General features: G+C 44.3%; 1 protein-coding gene across 2 annotated transcripts in view; it reads left to right on the forward strand.

Moving 5' to 3' along the window:
- TET3 (tet methylcytosine dioxygenase 3) overlaps positions 1-20731 on the forward strand; it is a 62129-nt gene that overhangs the window by 11484 nt on the left and 29914 nt on the right. The window contains exon 1 of one of the 2 annotated variants that reach the window (XM_056860545.1): positions 12797-13037. The exons of the other annotated variant lie outside the window; for it this stretch is intronic. The gene's annotated coding sequence lies outside the window, so the exon portion shown is untranslated. Of the gene's footprint in view, positions 1-12796; positions 13038-20731 lie in introns of those variants that run through there. 2 annotated transcript variants of the gene reach the window in all.

The following is a 20731-nucleotide window of genomic DNA, read 5'->3' on the forward strand; positions in this document are numbered from 1 at the left end:
TGCTGGCTACATAAAGATGTTGTCAGTTGTGCACTGACAGTCACTTCCGGGACAAACAGAAATTATGTCAACGTGTCAAGGCTCTGGCCATCCCTCACCCCCATTTCCCTCTCATTTCCCTCCTGCTGCCTGCCCATCCATGCACAGGAATAGCCCGCTGGGAGCAGGAAATCCCCACACACACAGTGGGAACTTGGCAACCCTTGGGGTTTCACCACTTTGGAGACCCTGTATTTATGGCATAGAAATGTTTTAAATAAAATAAACCCTATCCGGGACCTACCCAAATTACATTAGAGAACTTCCTGTATTCCTTGCTCAAAATCCCTCAGTTGTTACAATGGTTTACACTAGAAACTGTGCGCAGGATTTTGTGATGCACATGGTTTTGTGATTTTATGGACCAATGTGTCTACTTGCAGTCTTGGTCTTTCTGTTTCTCTAGCCCATTCCTTACTGAGATGCTTCCCACTTAATTTCTTAGGAGATACCAAGATGTGTGTTTCTTTTTTAACCTACACAGTTTCAGCTGAGCTTGGAGCGGGGTGAGACCCCTGGAGAGGCTGCCAGCGCCTTTCCATATACTGTTGAATATGAAAAGCAGAGGTAGTGTCACATTTCAAAATGATGTGATTTCCGCCCCCCTCAGGGTGAAAAAAGAGTTATTTTGCCAACATTATGAAACATTTAAGAGAATTACCCTTCTGTTTGAATACTTGCAAATAAAATATTTTGTTGTACCTTGTTAAGGTAAAGCAAAATTTATAATTGTAACCTGAAGAATGCAGACCTCTTACATAGTTGGTGTTCGTAATGCACGATAATAAACTGGGAGAGTACCTTAGTAGAAAACATGGGTTTTTGGATCCCATCTCAAGTCAAACTTTTGGCTGCCACTAGAGTATCATTGGCTAAGAACAGAGAAGTGTATTGCTGCCAGGACTGTTGGAACACTGAGCAACTCTTCTATGTGGTGCAACCCTAGGGCTTCCAACCTCCAGGTGGTGGCTGGAGATCTCCTACTATTACAACTGATCTCCAGGCTACAGAAATCAGTTCACCTGGAGAAAATGGCCACTTGGAACGTGGACTCTATGGCATTATATGGCCACTGAAGTCCCTCTCCTCTTCAAACCCCACCCTCCTCAGGCTCCACCCCCAAAATCTCCAGGTATTTCCCAGCTTGGAGCTGGCAACCCTGCTGGAAATGTGTGTGAAGGAAGTATATGAACAAACCCACTGTATAGACATACAAAAAGAAGGGAGATTAAAAAAATTTGTTAAAGGCTGGAGCAATTTAAGTTCTTTTTGGAATGTCTGATAACAAAATTGTTTTATTCAGGACCACATACTTGCTCTTGTGTGTGTGTGTACACGCACCTGCGCGTTTCTCTTAGTCTGTATTTCACTGAGACTCAAAGTGAAATACATGCAGCCAACAATGTAATAAAACTAGATTGCAAAGGGAATGGAACACCAAGAACAGGATAATATATACAAGAAAAGAGCGAGGTATATATAACAATGCCACAAAACTGGATTACAAAATTAGAGAAACCATGCAATGGTATAATATATATACAGCAAGCAAAGCAGTTAAAGCTGCCTAAAATTTAAAAATTATTAGCCGTTTACACCCCTGCCCAGTCCTGCCAACAAAAAGTAGTATTGAATTGCCCATTTAGAATCAGACAGTATTTCTGTTACAGGAGACAGCTGGGTTGTGTGTGAGGAAAAGGACCAACTCCAAAGTCTTTTTAATTCCCTTGGAACTGGCCCCATCAAGTTCTGACTCCAACAGCTGTTGGAAGGAGTTTGGAAAGCTGGAAAGCTTGACTTCCAGTTGGCTTTCCCCACAACACACTTACTTCTGCTGTGTGCTGTGTAGACACTATAATGGGGAGCTCGAGTTACACTTTGGGCACCGGCACGAATGACCGCGTTTTTGAGAAGATCCCTCTTCTCCCCGGCAGCTCTGTGTTTTGACATAGTGGTTTCCCTCTGTCAACAGGGGGCTTGTACACATGATAGAGTTTGTAGTAAGATAGATCAGCCACTTCCTTGCTGGGCTAGAATGAGGGCTCGGCTATCTAGCACTCTCATCTGACTGCCAGCGGCTGTCCAAAATTGTCAGCAGAGGTCTTTTTTCTTTCTCTCTCTTTTTGTGTGTGGCTCGCCTGAAGATTAGGAGCCTCACATGGGGAGCCACCAAAACATGGTTTGTTACTGCAGTGCTTCAGGTTTATGTGCTTTTCATGAGGGTTGGCAGATTATGCAGACTGAAATCTCGGCACCCATGTCAAGGCTTGCTGTAAATGTGGGGTGCTGACCTGGAAATTATCTACACATAAAAGACTTACAGGATCCTCCTGTGACAGAGTTTCAGTAAATTCATGTCCCCTTACTGCAGGCTGTGGAACCCTCTGTACCCTTTGTCCCAATTCGGAATCATCCAGAAACCCTGGGGTTGTATGGTGTGTGAAGGAGATATACTACAGCTTGACATTGTTTCATCCAGGGAGGCTGCCTAGCAGAGGTGAGATGACAACGTTTTTGAACTTAGGGATAATCTGCAGTGTGTTCCATGTGCAGATGAATAAATGCCATTCAGAGGTTGGCATCTGTTCACTCCCCGTTAAGGAGACCCTTGAGCAATCTTTGGGTAGGAAATACTCTCAGGACTATCAAAATGGATTGCCAGTAGGGTCAAGACAAAAAAGCAAAGGAAGTATTTCTTTACTGTTAACTGCGAACTTGGCTATGTCACTGTTCACTAATGACTCCATTGTTTATGAGGGACTAACAATATGGTTGCCAGGCCATCAGTGGCAACCATAGTTTTAGTTCTAGAACCACCAAGGAATGCTTGGCGCTGATATGGACTCTATTTTTAAAAAAAAAAAAAGAAAAGAAAAAAACTGCTGGCAGAATAGGAAGGCTTCTTTTAAAATGTCCTCTGGCTTTGTCTTGTACTGGGATCATAAGAACATAAGGAAGGCCATGCTGAATCAGATCAAGGTCCATCATGTCCAGCAGTCCATTCACACAGTAGCCAACCAGGTGCCTCTAGGAAGCCCACAAACAAGACAACGGTAGCAGCATTGTCCTGCCTGTGTTCCACAGCACCTAAAATAATAGGCATGCTCCTCTGATCCTGGAGAGAATAGGCATGCTCCTCTGATCCTGGAGAGAATAGGTATGCATCATGACTAGTATTCATTTTTACTAGTAGCCATGAATAGCCCTCTCCTCCACGAACATGTCCACTGTCCTCTTAAAGCCTTCCAAGTTGGCAGCTATCACCACATCCTGGGGCAGGGAGTTCAACAATTTAACTATCATTGGAGTCATGGCTTGGAGGAGGGTTTGCTGCCTGTATGCACTCACCCATCAATCCCAATCCCTCTGTGTATAAAAAGATGCTCTTTAAAATGTTTACACCCCACCTTTCCCCCTAAGAAGGGGTCTAAGGCAAGGTTGCATGCATACTTAAAAAAGTAAAACATTGAACACCTCTTAGAAAAACTCAAAACAGCTTCACAGCAAAATAAAAAAAAATATTTTGATAGTCAACAAGCATTTTGAAAGGCAGCTAGTGTGAAGCAAAGCTTCTGGGCTTTATTTCTCTAACCACCAAGTGTGGGTGTATGGATTGCTCCCTTCCCAACCTTAGCCAGGAATTCTTGTGTGGGTGATGTGCTGGGAGCACAGAAGATTGTGCTGGCTGCCAGGAGTCAACCCCCGGAGGATCTCTGCCTTCATTTTTACCGTCTGCGCTTAGAATTGCCTGCTGAAATCCCAGAGGTCAGTGCCATGGCCCTCTCACAGTTAGCAAAAACAAGAATACATTGTGCAGATGAGCAGTTTTTCTGGATTTATGCTAAATGAGAAAGAGTGCACATTTGTTCAATTTGCCGGGTTTATGTATGCCATGGAATCTGGATTTTCTTAGCACAAAGTGTGGAGTGCAGGCTCTTAAGAATGGCATAGTCCTGCCACAGGGCAGGATCAGCATAGCCTCTTCAATGGCAGGCAGGGCCCTTCTTCGCATGGGAAGAGCACAGAGGTTTTTATAGTAGCATAGGACATCCAGTATTCTCTTGCTTCCTCTGTACAGGGCTGCAATCCCGTTTTGCAGAATATTTCTAACAAGCACTGAGCAAAGGCTTAGCATGTGAATTGGGCGTAGCAGTGACTGCAATTTGTGGGGCTTGGAATGCCTGCCAGTTGCTTGTGCTGCCCTGAGCTTTCCAAGTTTTTTTTTATTTTTTAAGCCTCCAAAGCAAATTAATAACAGATGGCTTAAAATACCCTCCCTGTGTATTGGTAGTGGCAAAGGGAATGTTTCATCCAAGCCCTGCAATGTCTGTTACTAGGTTCTGGCTTTCCCTTGCTGTATCCAGAACTTTGTTGTCTGCTCCTTGAGGAGCCCTAGAATTGCTTTAAAGCTGTAGCCTTAAAAAACACGGCTTTTGGGAATTCTGGAGGGGCCAGGATAACAAGAAAGCTGGGAGATCGCAAGGGAGTATTTCTAGTTTAAAAACAGGATTGCCACTCATGGGCTTCATTCTGCTGTGCAGAAAGTAAAAACCTGGGAGAAGAAATGAAAGCAAAGGATAGAAGAGGGTATTCCTGCATTTCAGGCTTTAGAAGTAGTGATGCTTATAAATTCTGCTGACGTCATCTTTGCTTTTTGCTGAACACAAATTATCCAACAGCATAAATCCACCAAACATGTCACTAGTCCTCACACTTGTGTTAGTAGTTTGTGAACTTAAAGAACCAACTTGTGTGAAGCTCACTGGGCGCAATTCTCAAGATTGCGAGCAGAAAGTTCTACCAATAGGTGCTTTCTTTTACTCTTTCCTCCCTTGTTGTTGGTTGTTAAGATTTCTTCACAGATACAGAAACAACTGACCATTTCAGTACTTATTCTCTCCATACTCAGTAATTCCCATCACGGTAACATGATGGTCTCTATCTTATAGTATGGTCTACTCAACAAGCCTGGGAAAGGGATTGGGCTGCTAAGGTGTGAGTCCCAAGGGGCATTGAGCCTTTCCCAGGGTTCTCAAGGTAAAACGAGGCAGTAGTTTTGTCCCCCAGTGGTTTGTGAGGAGGGGAGGGTGGATCATGGTCTGCCTTAAACGAGTTCAAGCCCAAAGCCAAATTTAAACTGGAGACTTCCTGGTTGATATCTCCAACTAGCAAGTCTTGTCACTGGTGGTAATTTGCCACTTGTTCAACACTTTTTGGATGGATGAATGAAGAATATGTAGTGGTTACCCACTGGACATCTTGCTGTTCTCCTCTTGAAGCAAATTAGTACTTGGTCTCTCCTTGCCCCCCCCAATTTCATATCTTATGGTCTGTGGGAAAGGTGATAAATCTGTTTTTCGGGGGGTTTTCCTCTAAAGGGTGAAGCAATGAGATCAATATTTTTTTTGGGCAACTAATGATAACCAGAACTTTCTTTCTTATCTTCCCCACATCCATGATATAGTTACACAGTTTGAGAGTGGCGGGAAGGCTGTGGACAGCGGATGCTGGCACACAAATAGGTTAGAGAGACAGATTCAGTCTAGCTGTTCCCTGACATACTAGGGTTTCGCGGGGAGAGGGTTTTTACATAAGGAATTGTGTGTTGTTGTTTTTTCTTGTAGAGGATCATCCAGTCACACAGGCTTCAATCTTTGGCCTGTGATCCAGAAAAGTTTTACTGCTTGCCATTGTGTTTAGAAGCTGGCCCTTGAGAGAAAAAAATAAGTTGTACTAACTGCTTTTCTTAGCTTCACCAGAACAAGGGTTATACTGCCAACACTTGTGATGAAATGGTGTTAAGGGTGCCAGTTTAGAGTAACCACAGACTCAGGGTCTGGTCTGGAACAACTCAATTTTCTGTGTGTGCAGAAACCCCAGGCAAAGAGCCAAAAGGTCTCATGCCTTTTGGAAGACCGAACTGTCTCATGGTGTGCATGTCCTTCTATGTCCTTCACTGACCTCCTGAGTATCCTCTTGTGGTTAGCCAATTTCCTCCTGTTGCCAGAGTTGCAGTGCAGAATAGAACTTTGCTTCTAACCAGTCAATGCTGTTACATGAACCTTTACACTTTGCCTCTTGAACTTTTCCTGGATCTCATCTCTGTCCCTTGTCAGATGTTTTTTTAGTAAGAGAAACATTGCTTATATTGGCCATACCAAGGGACATATAAAAATATCTCCCCTTCAGGTTTGCAACCCAGTAATAGAATGAATTAAGTAAGAAAACAAACTATTGAATACAGTTTGTGTGTACGTAAAGTGCCACCAAGTTGCAGCCAACCTATACCAACCCCAGCAAGGGGCTTTCAAGGCAAGCAAGAAGCAGAGACATTTGCCATTGCCTTCCTCTGCAGAGTCTTCCTTGGTAGTCTCCCTTCCAAGTACTGACCCTGTTTAGCTTTCGAGATCTGACAAGGCTGGGATATATCAAGCCACCTTCCCTCCCATTGAATACAGTTTGCTTCTGGGGGGCGGGGAGGCAAACCAAAGATGATGTCAGACGGGCTTCAGGTTAAGGCACTGATTTAGGGCTAAATCACTCATCCATATTCATCACTTGATCACTTGCACGTATACTGTTTTAGATTTTACCTGCCTATGGCCTTATGCAATAAACTTGACTTGATACTTGCACATCATCATCAGTTCTACCACAGAACTGCAAATCCTGTTTGTTACTGCCTTACATGCTGGATTTTTGGAAACTCCATTTGCAGGAGATAAACCCGTCCTATGTGCACAAGGCAGCAACATCAGAACCTTCCCTGCCACCTTGAGCACAGTGCTTCCCTGTGGAGCCTGTTTTACATGTGCATCGGAGCCTGTGAGTCATTGAGGTGTATCATAATTATGATCATCATATATGTGTGAAGCAGCTTGGGTTGTGTATATCTGAGTCCCCCTTGTTTAAGACTCTTCTTGAGACTGGAGGAGCTGGCAGGTGGATGAAGAGAGTGTCATTCAGTAAAAAAAAGAGTTGGGCTGGATGGTGTGTTCAGGCAGACAGATGCAGACACCCCCATTCTATAGATGCCCCTACACCTTCCTTCTTGTACTCGTCGGCTGGTCCTCTTGTGTAGCTCCTGTTTGTTTCAGTGAGACTTGCACAGGAGCACAGTCTGGTAGATTGTGCCCAAAGTAGTTGACCTGACCACAGTACAGGGCTTGCCTCCTTTCTGCTTTTCTTACCCTGGCTCACTTCCATTCCCCTCCCCAGCCTCTTGCTGGCTGCTTGTCTGAGTGAGTGTAGTTATCAAAACCGGCTGGTGCAGCCCCAGCCCATTAGAATGTTTCATTTCCCTTTGTTTTCTTTTGGGGAGTTGGCAGGAATGCTCTTTGGCTCTTTAAAGACTCAAAGCTTGCTGAGGCAGCTCCAAGCTCTTTCCCTCTGTTCCACAATCTAGTGTTTGCATTTGCCTTAACAAAATAATAATAAAATAAAAATAAGTGAGCTATTAACAGACTTGGTTCAGCTTCAGAGCTGCAGTTCCAAAGTTGCTCCTGATTATAGCCTTGTGGGGAAAGGAGGGGACTGTTTCAAGGCTACAAATTCAAGCCTTTTGGCTCATCCCATAAGACGAGTCTCAAAGTTCTTGGGATGGGGTTCCTGGGGAAATGAATTCTTGCAATAACTGTTTGCAACTTTGACCTTTAGGCTGAAGACAGACTATTCTTTTCCAGAAGACTGTCAGCTTTGAGTGAGGGATCCCTACTTCTCTATGTGCCATACCCCATTTGCCTGTTGTCAGACAGGTTTGCATGTTTTCCCTGATGTTCCAAAAAGCAGCAAAACATGTTCAACCAGAGGTGTCACTGGGACAAAAGGGGTGTGTATGCATGTACACCATGGGAAGCAAAGCCTCTTTCAAGCCAACTTTCTGTAACTATTACCTGCCTTCAGTCTTACACTAATGTGCAAATGCATTGCCAAATCTATATTTTTATATTTTATTTTGTTTCATTTATACCCTAACTTTCTCCCCACTGGGACTCAGAGGCTTACATCATTCTCCCCTCCTTTTTATCCACACAACAGCCCAGTGAGGTGGGTTAGGTTGAAAGAATGTGACTAGCCCAAGGTCAACCCAGCAAGCTTCCATGGCAGAGTGGGGGTTTGAGCCTTACAACCCATTCCTGAGCTGGCAGCGTTTGGAGACGGGGAAGAGGCGCAGTCGCGCCTTCTCCTCAGCTGTTTCGCGCACGCCGCAAGAATGAAAAAAGCCTTGAGAAGGCTTTTTTTGTTTTCAACGGGGCTAAAAAGCAGGCACAGCACCGCCGTTCCCGGTGCCGGTGTAACAGGCCGAACGGGGATAGGAAGCCGCCTAACAGGCGGCTACTCCCCCCGCCCCGTGAATGCCCCCCTGTGCTGCCATGGCCATTCAACACCGTGGCCTGCGCCACGGAGAGGCCGTGCTGGCGGCGGGGCGCAGTGCAGCTCCACGGCGCTTGGGCGCCAGCGCAATTGCCCTCCCCGCCAGTGTAAGTTCGTGTAATCGCGTGATTACATGCACTTACGCTGGCTGCAAGGTCATGCTGCCTCCAAAGAAGACTCGCCCCCCCCTCAGGAATGGGCTGTTAGTCTCCCAGATTCTAGTCCGATCCTGTGACCACTACACCACATTGGCACTTGATTGTTTCACCACAGTGGTTCTCTATTGTCTATTTACTTATTTATCATTACATTTATATCCCACCTTTCTTCCATCGTGGAGCCCAAGATAGCATACATGGTGGGGTTCCCAAGAGGTCTCCCTTCCAGATGCTGACCAGACTCAGTCCTGCTTTTAGTTTCAGCAGGTTGCCCTCCAATCATGCCCCAAACGCCACCTCTGTTTTCCACCACCTTGTGAGATACACAGCATAAAATGGTAATGGCTGTCTGTTGCCCTTGTCTATTGCCAACCTACCACCAGAGACTCAATAGTATCACCATTCAGACTCCTAAAATCCCCTGGAGTGTTCTAGGAACCATCTTTATTGGTCCACCACTCTTTAGGAAGGGAGGGCTGATATCACCCAAGCCTTCAGCAGATAATGATCTAACCACAACAGAAACCCTAGTTCCAGCTCCTTAACCAGAAAGTCAGAAACTTAGTACAGAACAGTAGATTGAACACATCATGTCTAGGGGGACCAACAGAACCTGGGGCAGTCTTGTAGTTGCAATTGAGGTGATGAAATCCTCAATGTGGTCATACAAGGGGGATTCCACATTGATATTTAACTACCCAGGGACAATAAACATCAAGGTCTCTAACATCAAGGCCAGATCAGCCAGGGTACTTACTGGTGAGCCCAGGTAGCCAGCACCCTAGTAAGATCGATAGCTTGTCTCTGTATTCCAATACAAGGAGTACACAATTGATGCCTGCCACTGTCTGTACCAGTTATCATCAGAAAGCGAAAGACACTTGGGGGATTATAGCACTTTTCTTTGCCTCGGGTAGGGTTGAGGAAGGACTGTGTGAGAAGATGCTGCTGATGTAAAAACCAAATATTTTATTTATGTATACTATTTGAATACAGCTCTGGTTTCACCTGCTGTGTTCCAGTGTAATGCCTTTGTCATCAAGTAACAAGCAGGCTGTCAAGGCCTCCAGAACCCTTTTCTCAGGCTGGATGGTTGATAAAGAGTGGTTGGGGGGTGGGGGAAGCAGAGATAATAAAGATATTTCAGAGCATGGTTGAAAAATCCCAGGCCTGCCTTGGGACCATCTCCTGTATCATCTCCCTCCCTTATCCATTTTGTGTTTTGAACTAAGCATCCAGTCTGATGACGAGTTCTGGGAACTCAAATGTGTGCTCACTGTCTCACAATGTGTTAATTGGTCCTAATAAAAGGGATTATATGACTCCTGCATCTTAACCAATTGCTTTTTGCTGTGACATCTAAAATAGACTGGGGTAGAGGGTGGGATATACATCAATAAATAAATAAATAAATAAAATAACAAATTGTGGCTTGTTTCTTGTTTACACACTAGGATTCTAAACCACAAGAACTTTGGCTCATTTTTGTCACAGGCAAACTCAGGTTTGTTTGGATGTCTAAACCCAGCCTGCAGCCTTAGATGTCCATGGCAAGAAGGTTGCTTTATTGCAAAATGTACATGAGGAACTGTTCTCCAAAGAATGTCCAAAATACCAGGAAACCCCTCAGTCTTCATAGTTCTCTTGAATTCATGTGAACTAAGTCAGGTTACTAATAAAGAAATCATTTTGGCTGGCTTTATTCTCTGAGTTTCATATTTATGTACTAATTCACACGATGCAGACTTCTAGAATTCGCTTCTAGAAGATATGATGATGGCCACTTATTTGCTGACAGCAAAGTGATTAGACAATCATCTGTTGGTGATTAGTAGCCATGATTAAATAGAACATCCATATCTAGAAGCAGTCTACCGCTGAACAAAAGAGCCAGCATGGTGTAGTGGTTAGCATATCAAACTATGACTGGAAAGATGTGGGTTCAAGTCTCAGCCGTAAACGGTCACTAGTGACACAGTCCTAAGCAGAGTTACACCCGCTAAGTCCATTGAAATCAATTAGAAGGATGTAACTCTGCTTAGCACTGCAGTGTAAATGACAAGGGGCCATTTGTTGTTTATCAGCCTAGCCTACCTTAAAGGGTGGACAAAATGAAGGAGGGGAGAGCCAGGTATGGATCTCCTTGAAGGAAGGGCAGGATAAAAATGAATACATCAGATGGTCTCCCTTTTATTTATTCCCCTCATGATTTCCACATCCTCCAGATGAACTTCTGGAAACATGTCTACTGGCTATGTTTAGAAACAGAATGCTGGACTAAAGACTTCTGGCATTATTATGAATGCTTGCTGGCATTTTCTTATAACTGCATGTATGTATGTGTGCATAAAAATAGTAGTGGTGAGCAGCTATGGCAGCTGTTTTTTTTTACACCAGGGAAGGAAAAGGGGAATGGTACTGGGGGCTTAGGAGAAAAGAGCTATTCCAGGCAGGGACCCCCCCCCCCATACACACATATTTGCAGACACTTGAAAGCATCCTCAAAATATCTGCCTCTGTGCACTGCCATAACATGTATAGAGTATTTTATTTTGTTAGCTGCCCTTAGATACCTAATATAGAAAAGTGGGATAGAAATATTTTAGTAACTATTTCTATTAATATGTTTAGACCTCACTGACTGATGGAGGATCTGAAATTGTTAGGATTTTGCGGATCTAAAATGCCAAAATCTGATAAATATGTTGTCCAATTGCAAGGAAAATCAGACAGCAGGACATTCTTGTTTCTCTCTCTCTCTCCAAACGGGGAATTAAAAGGGTCAAATCGAATGTTAAAGGCAACTGCAACTATGCAGGGTCCCTGACAGAAAAGGGATTTAACCTTTCACCCTGCATGGTTTTGCAAATCAAAAATGATCCCCCACACTGTTGTTACCCTTTTCAAGGGAAAAAATATGGGCGAAGAGTGAGCCTGTCTCACCCTCAACCCCCCCCCCACACACACACTCTTTACTGAGTTGCTAAGTGCTCACTTGTGGGGGGAGGAACGGATTGGTAAAATCTTGTGGAGGCGGAAGAGTTAAACTCATTCTCTTCTCCTCCCCACCCATGGGTGCAATTGCTGTGAAGGTCTGGTTAAGATATTCCTACACTGGCACGGAAGCCAAATTTTGATTACTAGAAAACTCGAAAAGAGTGTATTTTTCACCTAATAGTCACAACGTGGGAGGTGAGCAGACCGGCATTCCAGCAGAACAAACCCAGCAGCCTGTGGGGCAGAATGCTGGAATGGGACAGGAGCGCACAAATCTGTCACCTTTTCAAATTAAGGCTTGACTTTGTGTGAGGAGGAACCTCCAGCGGCGGCAGCCGGCACATCTTCGTACTGGCAGAACGCAGGCTTCAGTTATTAGTGTTTGTATATCTGACAGCAGCCTTGAGGTGGAGACTGATAGCACGTGGGTCCTTGGAAGGGTAACAACTTGACTGCTTGATACCATGGCAGCTAACTGGCCGTAGTGGGGAGATGTCAAGCTTTGGCCTCCTGACAATTCTCGATTCCCCCACTTTCTGCAACTTAACGTACTTTGACTTTTCCCGCCAACGGTGTCAGCAACTGCGTCTGAAGTCACATGGCTCGGGACTCCTTGCCCCATGATATGTGATTGGAGGTGTAACCGTGTAGGCGTACGGGGTGGAGCGTTTCTGCAACCCAGGGATTTCCAAATTACAGTAGGGGAGGAGAGAGAGAATGAAAGAGGAGGGAATTGTGGCTGTGCTTGTATTTTCTGCATCAATCCTTGACGCGGCCCTATGCTCACCTTGGAAGGAGGTTTTCATTATGAACTGCCGCGCGGCTGCCTTAAAAAGAGCGAGCAAGTGAGGGAAAGAGAGGGCGAAACGTAATCGGCCAGTGCCATGTTACCACATTTCAGTTGTAATGAGGGCAACCGGTGCTTTGAATAGAACAGTCAGGCGGGTCATCTGAGGTAGTTCTATTAAAGTCTGCAGCAGAAAAACACAGAGTTTGCAAATACACTGGCCGTAGGATTTGATGGCTTCTTCTGGGTTTGTGTGTTGGTTGTTTTCTTTCTTGTGGTTTTAGATATTTCTAAAATTAAAAAAAAAAAAAAACCTGGAGTGATTTTTGCTGACTTTTAAAAAGACGAAGGCCTTCCTGCCCTGAGTCTCCTGGGGTGTGGCTCCCTCCTCCCCAGTTTCGAGAAGGGAAAGTGCCTTCCTGCTTCCTGCAGCAATCCAGTCCTCTGTGCAGTACTGCAGCCATCCTGGCGATGTACGTGCAATGTTCAAGAGGGATAATGGCCCCCACAGCTGTTCGGAGAGGGGAGGGGGAGGTCTGTGTAGGCTGAAGAACTGGAGCAGCTTTGCCTCCTCTGAGTTCGGTCCTTGGTTGTGGTGAATCGTGTTTTCCTCTGGATTCCTCCATGCTTCCCTTTCCTTCTGCTTCTCCGGGTTTGGTCTTTTCTTGGCAGATTCTGCAAGTGTAAGTGTGACCGTGCGGTATGCTTCTCCCTCTCCTCTTCCCTGCCTACAGTTTCCCAAGATGTCCGTCTGTCTCTTTCTTTGTGCTGCTAGAGAAGCTATTGACTGGGCTGTGCAGTATGTGGGGCAGCTAGCCAAATGTTGCTGCCTTGTGCACATAGGATGGGGTTCTCTCCTGCAAACGGAGTTCCCAAAAATCCAGTGTGTAAGGCAGTAACAAACAGAATTTGCAGTTCTGTGGCAGAACTGGTGGAGAAAATTGAGGCACTGTCGGGGGAGGCAGAGTCCACTTTGGAAACGGTGAAATGTGAACCTTTAAATGCCTCTGTCAACATTTTTGATTGCAGTTTCTGCAGTGTGGCATAGGATCACTGCAAGAAGTGTTGGGACAAGAATGTCTGTAGATAATAATTCTAAACCCAGAGAGTTAATTGTGCCAAAACAATCCAGAGTATGAGAGAAGAAAAGCAGGCATTCTGTTGTGTGAAGGTTACCCTGTCATTTTTTTAAAATGTCCCTTGCATCCACACAGTGGAGTTTTCCCATAATTACACTGAACCACAAATGGCTGCTAACTTTTTGAAGTAGATTTGTTGGATGTGGAATCTTTGCCAAAATCCTCAAGGGGTTTTTCATTTTTTATTTTTAAGTTGGCAACTCTTTAAAAAAAAATTTTTTTTTTAAGAATGTGAAGCTTTAATGTTGGGCCGGGGTATGGCTTTTTTATTTTAATGTTTTCCTTGTATTATTTCCCTCTGCGATTGACCAAGAATTCTTTTTCACAATGAACAATGGCCTGGAATGGAGAGGTTTTATTTTAGCAAATGAAGATGACTTTGTCTGTGGGTTATTGATTTCTCCAGGATCAATTAGGCAAGGGAAGGGCATGTATAATTCTTTCTCTGGGATGCACATGCTCTCCCAGTGGATTTTTGGATGCAGTTAAGAAGAGGAAACCAAAAGGTTTGTGCTGATTGTGGAGTTTTTGAGGGGGGTGGGAGTGTGTCGGGGAAGGAGATGAATGCACAAAAGCCTCCAGTCGGTTTTGCTCTGCTACGCTGGGAAAGAACAAAGAATCTGATCAGGGAAAACCATGGATGTCCAAAATTTACTGAACAAAAGAGTGTATTTGATAAGCTTTGTGTGCAAAAAACAAAGAATCCATCATTGAGGTATAAAAGACACTATGTTTATAATCAGAATTTTGGAAGCTGGCCAGCCCAAGTAAAAGTGTAGTTCTAAGGCTTTAGAAATTCTCCTCACTTTGTTACCAGGATTGGACTCCAGCTTGCAATTCTAACACAAGCTGAATATATTAGTTGTAAAACACTCTCTTTTTCTTCCTCCTCCCGTTCTCTTTCATCATGGCCTTCCGAGGACAATTTTGATTTTCCTGTTTTGAGATTTTCCCATATGAGGCTTCATTATTTATACATCTTCTGCAAAAATCCTCTGCAAAAATACTAGTTTCGTATAACATGGGTCTACAAAGCTTCTTTACATATGTGGAACTTCCTCTGCCCAGGGGCTGTGTTATCTTCTGTGCCTTGGGCACTAATCCATTGTATGTTCAACAGGGAAATCCCTCTTGCATACACAGGGGGTTCCCCCACATGGAATCATCCATGCATGCAGAGATCTGTGTGCATATTGGTGTTCCCATGTGTACATTGTCCTTGATTCAGGCCTTGGAAGGTGCTTGTTTTGGTAGATTTTAGAGAGGTTTCTGCTCTTTCCTAAGACAATATTGATCTCTCTGTGTGGCATACCAGTCACATCTAACATAGATATGATTTGGACCAGGTAATATCCTTTCAGGGGTCTTTGATGACCAGTCAGAATTTATGGTCACCAGTGAGTGTCCCAGTCTCCAGATTGCTTCCAAAGCCGACCACGAGGTCAGGATGAGGCTCTATCTTCTTCATACCAAGTGTCAAACTCAGGAGGAAGATTATGTATGGGATGCACATGTGCATGTGTGTGTGTATATGGCTTTCCTTCACAATAATTTATCACTAGGAAGATGCATCTCTCCCTCACTCCAGCTAGTACTCCAATTGTGATTTCTGTAATATTGTACAAGTGCTCTTTTGGGGTCTTTGTGACATCATTAGAAATAAGTTGCACAACCTCCCCTTCCTCCCCCAAAAAGTCTGCATTTTTTGTTTTTTCCTAAAAAAACACACCCCAAAAAACTGGTTTTAAATAGCTGTAACTATGGCAAAAAGTGATGTACATCTGAAAGTTACATCTGAAGTGTGAAACTATAAAACATTTTGATTCAAGTCCAGTTCAGCTGATTTTGTTGTGTGAGCGATTTCATTCTGGTTCATTCCAATCTAAATTTGATAACTGATTCTGCACTCCACCAGAGTCAGTTCAGTTCCAGTTTGTGTGGGGAATCTTAAAGGTAATTTGCACTACTGTGCTCCTTTGTGAAGTGGGGTGAAAGTAAGTTAATAGGCCTGATTTGATGTAACGAAGGCTTTATCCTCACTGATGTGGTGGGCCTGCATCTGAACTGTACTAATTTAGACCGCAAGTTAAGGGTCACATGAGCAAATGTTCCTCCATGCAAAAAATTTTTAAAAATAGCATTGGTAGAAGAAGGGTTCCTGACAGTCTTTCCCCTGGGAGAATAGTTTGGGTTTTTTAAAAGTGGGAGGAATGTCTTTTCTTCGTAGCCGGGCGCCACGCGGCTTCCGGATCGGCCGCCGGAGAGATCTCTGCGCCGCCGCCCTGTGGAGACCACGAGGGCCGGGTCCGGATCTCCCTCGGACAGGAGGTCCGAATCCGAGTCCCTCCTGCCGTCCGCCATCTTGCCGAGAGGCGAAGTGGGAGCGGGAGAAGGCTCGGGGGGGGGGGGAAGGTTAGAGGGTCCGGGAGGAGGAGGACGCGACCGCGTCCGGAGTTGGAGTCGGGAGGGAGGGGGGGGAAGGCTGAGGCCCCCAAGAAGGAAGAGGTCAGCGGAGGAAAAAAGGGGTTAGGAACAGAATGCCCTAAAGACGGAGCTCCCACTAAACCCTGCCACCCTAAACAAGGCAGGACAAAAAACTGGGCTTCCCGCCCAGGGAGACAGGAAACGGAAGAAGAAAAAATGTTAGTCCTGCCTCCCTGGGCACGTGATGATAATACCCGCGGTTCAAGATGCCCTTCAACCCAGAACAGAAGGAGCCGTCACGGTGACTACACAAGGCTCCGTTCTGTGGAGGTGTATTGTGTCATCTGCAGTCTGAAGAAGTACAGGCTTATGTCTTTAATGAGGGCCAAACTAGACCAGTTTGTGGGAGGTTCATGAATGGACCTCCCATGTTAGAAGGTTCAAAAAGAAGCCCCAGAAGCACTTTGTTCAGACCAGAACTTCAATACTAGGAACAGGAGGGTTAAACTTGTTCCTTCTAGGCTGTTTTCCTGATGCAAATCACCCCTGGCCTGATAGCCACCTCAAAAAGGGCCAGAACCTGTATGCAGGGCACATAGAGAGGAGAGTGGTTTGCAGTAAAAATGACTCCGGAGGAAGGTTTAAATCTCCTCCCAGTGTAAAGGCCCCAATCTGAATTATACCTTCCTAGGTGACCCCAGTAAGGGCTTTCAAGGCAAGTGAGAAGCAGAGGTAGTTTGTCATTCCCTTCCTCTGCAAGAGTCTTTCTTTCTTGGTGGTCTCCCATCCACCTTCTGAGATCTGACAATATGAGACTATACCATGCTGCCATCTTTCCCATAATGATGATTAGCACTGATATATTGTTTCTGAGTGTTCTAAGGCCTTTTCACAAATCACAAAATCACACAAGGTTGGAAGAGACCACAAGGGCCATCCAGTCCAACCCCCTGGCATGCAGGATCCCACAATCAAAGCACTCCCGACAGATGGCTATCCAACCTCTGCTTAAAGACCTCCAAAGATGGGGACTCCACCCCCACCCCCCGAGGCAGCGCATTCCCCCGTCGAACCGCCCTCACCATCAGAAAGCTCTTCCTAATGTTTAGGTGGAATCATTTTTCTCTTAGTTTAAATCCATTACTCCGTGTCCTAGTCTCTGAAGCAACAGATTTGCTCATGTGACTCTGAAGCAACAAACATGGTCTGTTTCTGCTGGATCTGCTGTTCTAACTTCACAATATTTGCAGTCGAATTCTCAAAAGCCTATGCACAGAGGCTTTTTGCCCCGAAGAAATTCCAAGTGTACCTTGTGATCAACTATGCATCCCCAGCGAAAATACGGAGCTTCTGAACCATGTGTGAATCCCTCCCCCTGAAAACACTGCTTTGTTATTGGCTGTGGTGTATTTTTTCAAAATACATCACCAGTCCCTGCCAGCCCCGCAGCGGGATTCTTTCATTTGATCTGAACCGAGTGCCCATTGATCTGAACCGAGTGTCCCATCAGCCAAAGCAGAGAAGGTTCTGGACCAACCCCTCCCCTTGACCAATTTGTTTCTGCGTAACTCAATGCAGGGGTCATAAGAACATAAAAACACTTGCATGGTCATTTGTGACATTTATTGTTCCATCAGCAGTCTTGCAAAAAAAAAAAAAAAAAAGGCTTTCATGCCTATAAGAGGATGAGTATAAGGGGAGGGCAGCAAATAAGCCTGGCTCTGTTCCATCCTATTGAGAACTGAAACTGACCCACACTCACTGTGAAACTGACCAAATAAGAAACCTCATGGTATTTCAGCATTATTCTCTTGCTAGTACACTCAATACTGGCTTTGAGGGGAAGGGTTGGATGAGGGGGACAGACCCCTGAGAGGGAGAAGCGAGAATGGGCGTGGGGAGAAATACCCAAAGTGACAAGTATGCATAGGACCGGCTTTCGATTTGGGATTGAGGCAGACTTTAAACTTGGGGTAAAACAGCATCCTGAAAACGCGGGGGGAAACATGAGGAGAGAGCGAGGTGACTTTTGAAGGTTGGAAAATAGATGCATAGTTAAAACGAAGCCTCAAAGTAGTGGGTGGGGGGGACCATGACAGGAACAACCCATGCATAAAGTGCTTTTGTGTTTCACATATATTGTCTTTTTGTAATCCTGACAGAAACTCTATAAGGTAGGTCTGCTTGACTAGTTGGTGTGGTGTAGTGGTTAGAATGTTGGACTAGGACTGGAGACCCAAGTTTTCATTCCCACTCAGCTATGAAGCTTACAGGGTGACCTTAGGCCAGTCCTTTTTTCTCAGCCTCACAAGGTTGTGTTAAGGATAAAGCGGAGGAATGAAGAATGCCACCCTTGGAGCTCCTTGGAGGAAGGATGGGATCAAAATGTAACTGATGGTAGCTCCATGTGAGCCTAGGACACTGGCTTTTATGCTGGCTCCTTATATTTGAAATTTTTTCAAGCCTGGATAGTTTTCCTAAGACATAATTTTAACTTGAGAAGGAAAAACACAAATGTTTGGCTGTATTTTTGTTTCCTTTTCAAAATGTAGTATTGTATCTCATGTCTGCCCTTTGATGTTACAGCACTGGATAAGGACAGAGTTTCTCCTGGGCCTTACCAGAGCCCCCCCCCCCTTTTTTTTTTTGATGAAATGGCTTTCTGAAGGCTCTGGGCAGTGTCTTTTGGAGATAGTAGACAACTTGTATAGCTTACACTAGAGTACAGTATGCAGTTAATAGAAGGAAGCTGCCATTTTCTTTTTCTATAGGCATGCTCACAAGATTGCTCTTTTGCTGGCTGGTCTAGGGGAGACTCAAAGATCAATCTCTTAACTGAGGTGGCATTTAGCATTCTGGAAAAGGAATTGCACAGATGTTTTTCTTTTTAGGAGGACTGTTTCTTTGGCTGGCCTGACCATAGAAGTCATGGAACTAGTCACTTGGGGCAGCAGTATTTGCAGAAGTCCTGGTGCACCAGCAACATGTAGTTGAAACATGGGTCCCTTGCCATATCACAGAGGGTGCCTGAAACATCTCTCAGATCATATGCAATTTTGACATAGATGTTTTGCTCTCTTTTGGCTTCCTTACAGCAACACTGTCTTTAGGAGTATCCACATGATGTCATCATTTGTCCTGCTTCTGTGTTTTCTCTGCTTTGCTGCGACTTTTCTAAAGCCTAGTTTCGTCCGATCTTTTGGGAAAGATCACAGTCAAAGTGCCTTTGGACACCATATGGATGGGAAGGGATGCATTAATGCAGATCCCAACTACAGTGGTACCATTTTCTGTGCCTCAGTCCCTGTGGTCACCATGTCCTCCCCCATGTTGGTTGGTTTTTCTTGGGCTTTTTTTTTTTGTACTGCTGGATCATTATAGTGTCACAACATTATAATGATCTTTTGCCACGATCTACCAGCTTTCTTTTTTTTAAAAAAATAAATCTTAAAAGGCCTCTTTTGTTGTGGAGTTATAAGGGGAAAGATAAAGGCTCGACATTTCCCCTCTAACTGTCTATAATGAAAATGCTTACCTTTTAAAAATAAATGAAAGCTGGGAACTCTGAGATCATGGCAACAATACATTATATCCTATACCCAGTCTAGCAAGTCCTGATTTTTTTTTTTAAAGCCCTCTGGTTGAGGGGAAAATGGTAACTACATGGGATGAGGCAAGGATACTGGAGATATACTTGTTCTGGACGGTGTCATACTTTCCAATAAGCCTTGATATCTAAGCTGCCATTTTTATTATTTAGGAGCATCCACATGACATTGTCCTCTAATCATCCACTTCCTGGGCATTCCCTGTCCTTGGTATGTTCTTTCTGAAACCTGGTTTGATATAGTCTTTCCAGAAACAATGTAATTTAAGTACGTTAACAAACCATCTGAATAAGAAGCTATGAATTTTAGAAGGTCCTACTCACATCAATGCCATTTTACTTTGGCCAGCCCCTCATGGCAGACATTTTGCCAGCTGCTCCACTGGAAGGCTTTGTGAGTGTTTTTTTAAAATCAGTAATTGCTATTTTGCTACAGTGTGATAACTTATGTAATGATCTATTGCCACAATCTACTTTCCTCTGAATTTTCAGCTTTCGTTTTTTTTTAAAGTATGTCTCTAGCCCTTTTTGTTGAAAAGGTTCCACAGAGGAAAGCCCCCCCCTTTTAATGAAACCTAGGAATTCAGAGGAACTAGTAAAATGTGGCAATAGATTGTTATAACGTTATTGTGCCGTATCACCATAGCAATTATCAATTTTTAAAAAGAGGCCTACCAAAAATGTCTCCAGTGGCACACTGGGGAAGACATGCAAAGGAAATGGCAGCTGATGGAAGGAAGCACGAACACAACTCCCATGTAGACACACTCTGTTGCCGGTGTTGATGACAGGGAAACAGAGAAGAATGGTCACCATGAGGATGCAGCCTTAGTGCTGGCACAAGTATCTTGGGACTCCGTCCCAAGAGAGATCTATTAGACCTCCTTGACTATACTTTTAGTGGTAAAAAGCAGCCTTTCTGCCAAGTCTTTTTCAACTCAGTTTGTGTTGCTGCTTTTAGTTTTAAATTTTATGAGTTTTAAGAATTCTGTTATGATGATTAATTTTAAATGTTTAATGGTACAGTATCATTACCTTCCAGGCTGCTTTCGGGAGTTTTTGTAGTAGAAAAGCGGCATATAAATTGAAATGTCAATCAAATAAAAAGGAGCTAAACACGGCCCTGACTTTAGTCATGAAGTCAGGGAGTGCGGTTGGAAGAGGTCATGTCAAAGCTTCTTTTTGTGTACAGTTTTATGTGGGAAAT

Source organism: Euleptes europaea, chromosome 14 (assembly GCF_029931775.1).
Source record: "Euleptes europaea isolate rEulEur1 chromosome 14, rEulEur1.hap1, whole genome shotgun sequence".
Lineage (NCBI taxonomy): Eukaryota > Metazoa > Chordata > Lepidosauria > Squamata > Sphaerodactylidae > Euleptes > Euleptes europaea.